The sequence below is a fragment of the Theobroma cacao genome, chromosome 2 (assembly GCF_053813885.1).
Source record: "Theobroma cacao isolate CCN51 chromosome 2, ASM5381388v1, whole genome shotgun sequence".
In the NCBI taxonomy this organism is placed as follows: Eukaryota; Viridiplantae; Streptophyta; class Magnoliopsida; order Malvales; family Malvaceae; genus Theobroma; species Theobroma cacao.
Genome location: NC_142640.1, coordinates 33,304,167 through 33,313,016, shown reverse-complemented (window position 1 = coordinate 33,313,016; position 8,850 = coordinate 33,304,167). Strand labels below are relative to the sequence as shown.

At 33.3% G+C, this 8,850-nt stretch overlaps 2 long non-coding RNA genes across 2 annotated transcripts; one reads left to right on the top strand and one right to left on the bottom strand.

The window, feature by feature from the left end:
* The first annotated feature begins 850 nt into the window (after positions 1–850).
* Positions 851–1,943, top strand: LOC18609168 (uncharacterized). The gene is made up of 3 exons (XR_001926486.2): positions 851–1,047; positions 1,131–1,216; positions 1,512–1,943. It is a non-coding gene; the product is annotated as an uncharacterized LOC18609168 (long non-coding RNA).
* A 4,415-nt stretch (positions 1,944–6,358) lies between these two features.
* Positions 6,359–8,134, bottom strand: LOC148764175 (uncharacterized). The gene is made up of 3 exons (XR_016024439.1): positions 8,034–8,134; positions 7,294–7,379; positions 6,359–6,455 (listed from the first exon to the last, which is right to left on the bottom strand). It is a non-coding gene; the product is annotated as an uncharacterized LOC148764175 (long non-coding RNA).
* Between the last annotated feature and the right edge of the window lie 716 nt (positions 8,135–8,850).

Sequence of the window (8,850 nt, the reverse complement as noted above, 5' to 3'; positions counted from 1 at the left end):
TAAGAATAACATAATAATTAATTTTTTAATTTTATAAGAATAGATGATAAAATATAGTAATGTATTAAACAAAAATTAATAATACATTAGGTACTAATATTAGTAAATATAAATTAATTAGAAAAATGGTGTATATAGTAAACTTATTAATATAATATATTAAAAATATATTAATTTATTATAAATATATAAATTAGAATCATAGTTATAGAATATGTTAACTATATATATATATATATATATATATATATAAATTAACCTATATTATTATGAAATTGCTAGTTATTTATTTTAAATGATTTGGTTCCAAATGGACAACTCCAAAAATGCACCAACTTGAGAAGAAAAAGAAAATACCTCCTTCTTTCTATGTGACACCGTTTAAAGACCCCTACAAAATTTCTTCCCCTTCTTCACTTTTCTCCTTCCTCTTTTCTCCCTGAAAACTAATCTGTCTCCTTTTTCCGTCTACCTATTTCTTTTTCTGCTCTTTCACCCAAGATCTCCTTTTCTTCACTCACCCAACCGGCGGCACCTAACCCAAGCACTCTAACCTCCAACCGACGACACCTCCCCAAGAACTTCCTTTTCTTCTTCCTTTTTTGCCCAACCGGCACTACCCAAGCTTCTCTACCCTCCAACCGGTCCAAATCCCTCCGAAGAAATTAGATCTAAAACACAAAAACCATAGGATGAAAAGGAACCCTATCCCTTCCGATTTCCTATTTTTCTGAAATTTTATGTATATATATTTTTTTGTTATGGGTATTGGTTGCTAGTTTAGGATTTTTTTGGAAGTTGATTTGTGGTTTTTTTTGTTGTTTGAATCTGGTTTTTTTTTTTGAAAGATTGGTTTCTTTTTTTGATCATTTTCCTTTATTTAATAGTTATTGCATTTTAGGCTCAATGTTTTGAGTTGCTGTCTTCAATTTTAGGCCAATGAAGCTAGCATTGTGAAGGTTGCTTGGATCCCTCCTGAGTTAGGGGATGCTGTTGCTTGCATTTGTGAAGATGGGAGTTTATCCATATGGGAAGAGCTTGTAGAAGGTTTTTTTCTTCCTTGAATTTTTAATTCTTAGATTTGATGGTAATTTTTTGAAAATGCCGATTGGTATTGTAAATTTTGATAGGTACACAACCTTTAAGGGGTGAAGGCCAAGAATCAAGCTTTATTTTGGGTTTCACTTCTAATACTCCACAGCTCAATTCCCTCAAGGTATTCTTAAATTCATTTTTCTTGCAGCTAAATTCTGCTTTAATATAATGGGATTGGGGTGCATCAATTTGTTCCATACATGAGCATTGTCTCTGTAGTATGCAGCATATCTTTATTTGGTTTGGTTTATTAAGTTCCAGGATCCCATGTTATTGAAAACTGGGCAAGTTTGGCAGCCGAGATCACCTATATTTTGATGTTAGGAGATTGCCTGTTATCATTATTCTTGAGTGACTTGTATACTGACAAAAACAAGTGGATGTGTTGTTATATTGTTAATTTAGACTCATTTTAGAGTTCCATAGGTGTGGGAATTTGATCCAGCTCATCAGAGATGGCTACCAGTAGCAGAGATGGCTGCCAGTAGTAAAGTTGGCTTTGCCTGGTGATAAGGGAGATCAAGTTTATTTTGTTGCATGGGCACCAAACATTGGACGGTAATGGAACCATTGTGTTTATCAACTTGCGAAACCAGGAATGAGATGCAACACTTTATTGATTGCTTGGCTTTGATTCTGGTTATGAAAATAGAAAGAACTATTATGATTATTGTTTGTTGGCTTTTTGTTTTGATTTTGGCCATGATTCTATTATGATGGGGTGTTATTTGGGTTGTTTGTTTCAATGTAATTAAACTGGTTGCATGAGCCTTTCTTGCTAGCTTGTTATCCACTACTTTGTATTTTACATTCTAATAATGAAAATGCATGAATGACTAAATTTTGAATAGGAATTATGGATGTAAATTGATAATTTTTTACCGAAATTTTAGTTGGAAAAACATTTTCAATGAAAATTTCGGTTGGAAATTTCCAACGAAATTTTTCGTGGGAATTCTCTTTTTCAATTGAAATTCCATTGGAAATTTCCAACGAAATTATTTCCACATTCGTTTCCAACGGAATTATTTCCACATTCGTTTCTAACAGAATTCCGTTGGAAATTTCCAACCGAATTCCAATGGGATAGCCAACAAAAATCAAATTTTTCCAACGGAATTTTTCGTTAGAAATTTCCAACGGATTTTCAATGAAAAGTATTACCGACGAGGCCTTTACCGACGAAATTTCCAATGAAATTTTTCATTGGAAATCTGTCGAAAATGTTATTTCCAATGGAAATCAAGCTATTTCCAACGAAAAATTCCATTGGAAATAGCCTGTTTTTTGGTAGTGATATGTTGTGTTGACGTAGTTAAAAAATCCTTTGAATGTCAACTATGTCTTCCTTGAGCTTAAATGATTATATGATTTGGAGACTTGTGTATACCCAATCTTAGTTTATAAGCTACCATGATAGACTTGGTTTAAGATGAAAAATGGCCTATAACTTAAGTTAGCAAGAAATACTTAATGAGTCATGGATGAGTGCTTATCTTAACAATTGGTATTCATTGATGCTTAAATGTCTAGACTTGATATGCTCATGAGTTATGTGCTTTATTTTCAATATTTCATGATAGTTGGTATCACTCATGCATCTTTAAGAAATAGCATACATGAATGAAATTCAATGCTTGCATGTTCTTAATAAATGCATAGTCATATTTTTTTTTTAAATTGAGACCTTACTTGTATTTCTATGAACATTATTGAAGTCATAATTAATGAAGAGAGCCATGTTATTACATGTAATCATGCGTATGCCTACTTGATTATAATACTTTCTTGTATGATTACAACAAGTGCAAAATATCTTGGCAATGCTTTATTGGTAATGATCTTACTTTGATAAAAAAGCTTCTCCTTAATTTGATAATTCATACACAATTAGGAGAATCCTTAACGAATGCTTGCTTGAAAATATTGTGAAATAGAGGTACCCAAAAAGGGTTAAATGATGATATTCTCATGATGACATGCTTTTGTTGATATAATTCTCTCATAAATTATCATTCTTATATAATTGAGAGAATTTCTATAAAATGCTTGATTAATAGTGCTTGTGTCATGGGGGTTTTCTCTTAACCAGTGCGGCCTAGCCTTTGCCTTACTCAAGGGCTCTTAGAAAGGCTAGTAGCCTACTCAATTAAAACAAATTAGGATCATTTAAGACAAGCACAAGTAAAAAGAGAGAGCTTAGGGAACAAAGAGAGAGCTTTTATTTCATAGAATTTAAGTACATGAGTCATTAGGCTCAAATGAGGGAGCTCAAGGGGTATTTATAAGCCTTAGACCCCTTAGAGCCATTACAAGGCCATTCTTAACCACTAGGGGTTGTTTTGAGCCTTATTGGACCCTCTTGACGTGCCCTAGCCACTATTGCCAAAGGTAGGCAACGGTTACCCCATAGGCCCTGGGCTGGCCAGTGGATCCCACGCCTCAGACAAACTACATGGGTAGCCTACGAGCCCTAATTTCACGCCTGTCTGCTTGTTATGCTGCGCACCTTTTTCCTGCTGGCTTGGGTGCCCAGTTTGCCTGCTGGCTTGCTCGCCTAATCTGCTCCCGAGTGCCAATGCCTTTGAGCCACAGTGTTGTCTTGACATCGAATTGGAGTCTTAGCCCTTGTTGCTCGCCCATCCTTGAGCTGTCTCACCTCTTCTCGAGCCTCAGTCCCCTACCGTCGAGCTGGCTAGCCCCTCACCACAAAATGGGTGTGACACTTGGACAATGCATGATGAAAATTAAAAAGGTGATTAATGCAAAAATGATATCTTAAACATGCATTGGAACCAATATGTATACAATTCTTGAAATTTTGAGTGTCTGAAGCATATATTGAATATTTATTTAAATACTCATATTTTTCTAGTTTCATGAATGTTTGATCATTTGATTAACACGTTGAAAATCTATTGTAATACTTATCTATCATATGCTCATGATTTATCCCCATATTTGTCTCATGATCCATCCAAGCAAAGGTAAGATTATGCTTTAGTATGATTAATTATTAAATCCCTTCTCCTTGTTGGAATTGATCTAGTGAATACTTAAGGGGGAGATGACCTTTGACATTGTCCTATGATTTTGAAGCACTTGAAATGTTCAACAATGATCTTGGGAAAATCTCAATAAGTGGTGTTCATTGCCATTAGTAATGTCTCTTAAACACATTATTACATTTATGCTTGAAAGGTGATTGTTATACTTCATACTATAGTTGTCTGTATATAAATTTGTAAATATATTCGCATGATTTCTTAAGTATCTAGTTAAATAAATATGTGAACATGGTAGCATATCAAGTTGCACATATATCAATAAATCATGTTCACATTATATGTAAACTTACAAATGCCTTATATTTGACTATGCTTATTCAACTTGGACTTAAAAGATAAAATGTCCACAATTTGCTTATAAAAGTATATATGTGGCATCCTTGGTTGATCAATTTATGATATATTTCATAATGCCTTGATTGAATATCTTACGTGAAAATATATCTTGGTTGAGAATATCTATATGTGCCTTGATTACAATGGTTGAATATATTTCTTCATACTTGAATATTTTGAGAAGAAATATGTTATGATCTTTGAATATGCTAAATGAGTATATTTCCCTATGCTTTGCTTGAATATATATTGATTGGGAATATATCTTGATTTAATGCTCTCATATCATGATGATTGGATATATTTCTTGTTCTATTGATTGAATATTTGCATGGAAATATATCTCAATGATTTGATTTGATGGTTAAAGATCATTATTGAATTTAATGCTTATTTATACTTGTTGATTATCACTAATCACTTTCTCTTGAGCTCACACTTCTATTCCTTTTTAATATAATAAAAAATGGGAGAAGGTTTATGAGCACATTGAAATGCTTTATATTAGTTGAATATTCCTTGAAAACATTTTTACATTTCATGCATATATTGAGGGGGAGAATTTTTCAAAGGTCATACTCATTTCCCTTCACATTTACATTCAGTGTTTTCAACATGGGCATAGAGACTAATTATGCTAGGTAGAGGTTTCAAGAAATTTCAAATGCAATATGCTGTCACGACTTAAATTCGAGGGCCATGATCTACACAAAGGTATTGATGGGAGTGACCCTTTAACCCATGCAAGCCTAAGATGAAAAAATAAATCAAATGCTTAGAATTTCCTCATGGGACTCATCACCATGGAACCGTATATCAAACATACAAGAACATTTTATATCATATAGGAATATGTTATATTAGTTTGCATGCTAACGTGCTCAAAATGTGGAAGCAACACATATCAAGTAATATATATAGGCCATCATGTGGCATATACAAAGTGTAGCCATCTCATGGTAATTTTTGAAATACATGTCATTTAATAGAAGACACAACAAAATATTATCCATGACAGTCAAACATGAATGACCAAACCAAATAAAACTAGTGAAGTATGACCTGAAACAAATGGGATGACGCCTATTAGATGTCTTACTAAAAACCTAATAAAGTTGTCTATGGAAGTAGCTCCTTCCAAAGGACATCAAGCTCAAGTAAGTACTGATCTGCAAAACAAGTGCATCTTACTTGTGTGAGTTAAAAATAACTCTATGAGTAGATATGGGGAGGGGGAACAAGCTAAACGGGAAAGTGTTTATCAAAGATACTTTTAAAATAAATGCAAGTAATATATTTCAAATAATATCCAAGTTTACCTATCAACCATAACTGTCACAACCCGGAACCTCCCTCAGGCCCATGACAATCGCCGCGACGTCCCAATTGACACTCATTATCCGGAATGCCAACCGGAACCCCGCAAGGCTTACATATCAGTTTCTTTCCTTTCCTGTGAGCAATCATTGTTAAATATCAAGTTTTTAGAGAATATTTACTATTTTAGATCAAAAACAATCAAAATAAAATTTTCGCCACACAAGGGTATTTTGGTCATTTTTTTCTCAAAAATTTCAAAACTGGCTAAAACGTAATATACAAGTACAAAATACATAATTCATATTCAAAATGAGTTTAAGAGTCAAAAATCTTCATTTAAAACGAAATTACGGTTATTTGAATATAATAAGAAAATAAAAGAAATATTAAGGGAAATATTCTATTTTCTTATAAAACAATATTTATAGAGTTATACGTGAATAATTTTTATAGCGTAAAAGCTAAATAAATTTATACATACTGAAATACAGTAAGCCAAAATATTTAATTTAATTTACAATAACAAGAGGGCCCCCGAATAAACAAAAGTAAAGAGGACTGTGAACCTACGATTTGGAAAATGCAGATCCAATGGTAGTCCTCGATGAGATTAGCTATCTACAGTCTATACTGAACCTGAAATGGGTGGAAAGGAGTTGGGTGAGATTTTGCAATCCCAATGAGTAAACAGACATTATCATAAATATCTAAAGGCGAGTAAAATGGAGGCAAGTTTAAACAACAAATTTCAACTCATTTCATAATGTTTTCAATTTATTTCTTAAACCACAAAGTATTTGTAATTTACCAAAACAATTGTTAAGGCTTATGGCTTTTATTAAAACAAGGCTCAAGCCAAAACTAATCCTCGGGGATACCTTGGCCGAGGTATCTAACCGAGTCCGCCAAGGGTGTTAAAATATTCACACGTGAAACACATTTTTATTTTTAAAAACAAGTCGTCCCTTGGCGTTGGCCGAGTTACACATTCACGTGGGGGTTCGACGTGAAGTGAGCTCTAATACTACCCCAGGAGTTACCCTCCTCGCCTCTACAACCGGAGTAACTATATAACTGGGTTTACCGTGCCCCTCTAATAGGCAGTCCACGGAAACCCGTCACTGCAGTGACTAACCCACCAATTCTAATAAAATTTCGACAGTATAACATGGCTTTTATTTATTTATCCAGCCTGCATAGTAAAACAACTTACATAAATTTCCCAATGCATTCACAAAATATAGCCACATATACTCATTTCTCATAAGCCATTCCTAGGAAAATATATATTTTTCAAGTCAATTTGTAGCCTCCAATTACTCAATTTCATAATCAATACAATATATTTTTATTTGTCACATTTATTCCTAAAACATCAAAAATCCCGTTTTAATCTCGTTCTCATTTCATAAAATACATAAAGGGCATTTAAAATAAACTCTAGATAATTTACAATAATAATAAGTTTACTCACCGTTTGTACAAACTAAAAGCTTTCTAAGCGCCCCGATCACTACTCGTCGGGTACGACTTCTTTGCCTTTTCCGGAAGGCTCTCCTCCTAGACACATTACAAAAATTTACACAATTCATCACATTGATGCTAAATCACTATATAATTAACTTAAATCCTATACTAATGCATGGTATGAAATGCAATAGCCTAAAACGGCTTAAATGCGGTATTAACCTATTTTTGGCACTTTGCCCGATAAATTGCTAACGCGCTCCATTTTAGCTCTAAATCATCCCATTCTCTCTCCAACATTTCTAACCATCAAATATCAGCCAATAACCTTCTAAAAACAACAAAAATCAGCTCACTCCCTTCCTTGGAAAATTCGGCCAAAAATGGGACATTAACTCGGTAAATTTTCTACTTTGTTTTTCTATCACGTTTAATCGTTTTTCATCATTTTCTCTTCATTTCCCTTAGAATAAAATCAATTCATCATCATTGTACAGCATTGAGCATCCAGCCAAGAGTGGGTATTGTGAAAATTTACTGATTTCTTGCCCAATTTAATTTCTAAACACATTTAACTAACTAAAACTATCAATTTAACTAAAAATCAAAACCTAAAAATTTCAATTTCTCTCTCCTAGAATTTCGTCCAGCCCTTGATATCACTTTTTGATCTCTCTCCTCAAGCATGCTAAATGGAAATAAAGGCATAGGAAAGGTAGGAATCAAGCTAAAATCGAAAAATCTTACCGTTAGACGCGTAAACGGTCGAAAACCGTGAATTTCTCTTTGAATTTTCTTGTTTCTCTTTGGTTTTTCTTTTCTTCTTCCTTTCCTCTCTATTTCCTCTGTTTTTCTTCCTTATGGCCGGCCAGCACTCAAAATTTGGGTTTAAATGGCTGACTTTTCATTAAAATAATATTATTTCATTAAAAAATGCCATGTGTCACTTTCCCATTGGCCCATTTTTAAAATTTCATCCATTTGTTTCCAAATTTTCACCATACACTTGTCTCATATATTCATAGCTTAGATAAAATTCTCAGACTCATCCAAAGTCTCGGTGGAGTAATTTTTGCAATTTACACTTTTGCCCCCGTAAAAGTCAAAAATTACATTTTTGCCCCAAAAATTGAAAAATTGTCCATAGACATATTTTTCACCCCTTATACTCATACCATTCTCCAATTTGTCAAATTTGATCTAAATTCTCTCAAAATTTCAAATTTTGTCCATGGGTGGCAAAATTACGATTTTGCCCCTACACTCCAAAAATCACCAGAATTAAACTTTTTCACTTCCTATCATTAAATTATACTCCAAATAGTTAATCTTGGTCAAAAATTTCACTCCATGATCAAATTATTATCTTAGGTGGCAAAATGACGATTTTGCCCTTAAATATCAAAATTTCAAATTTTACCCCAAATGAACCCTCGAACTCCGAACAATCATTTTTAGTCATTCATGGACTATAAAATATTAAATTTCATCCTACAATTCCTATTTGAACTAGTTCGAGGTTAAATAAATTTAAGTGTACCGTTAGGTACAATATCAGGTTTCG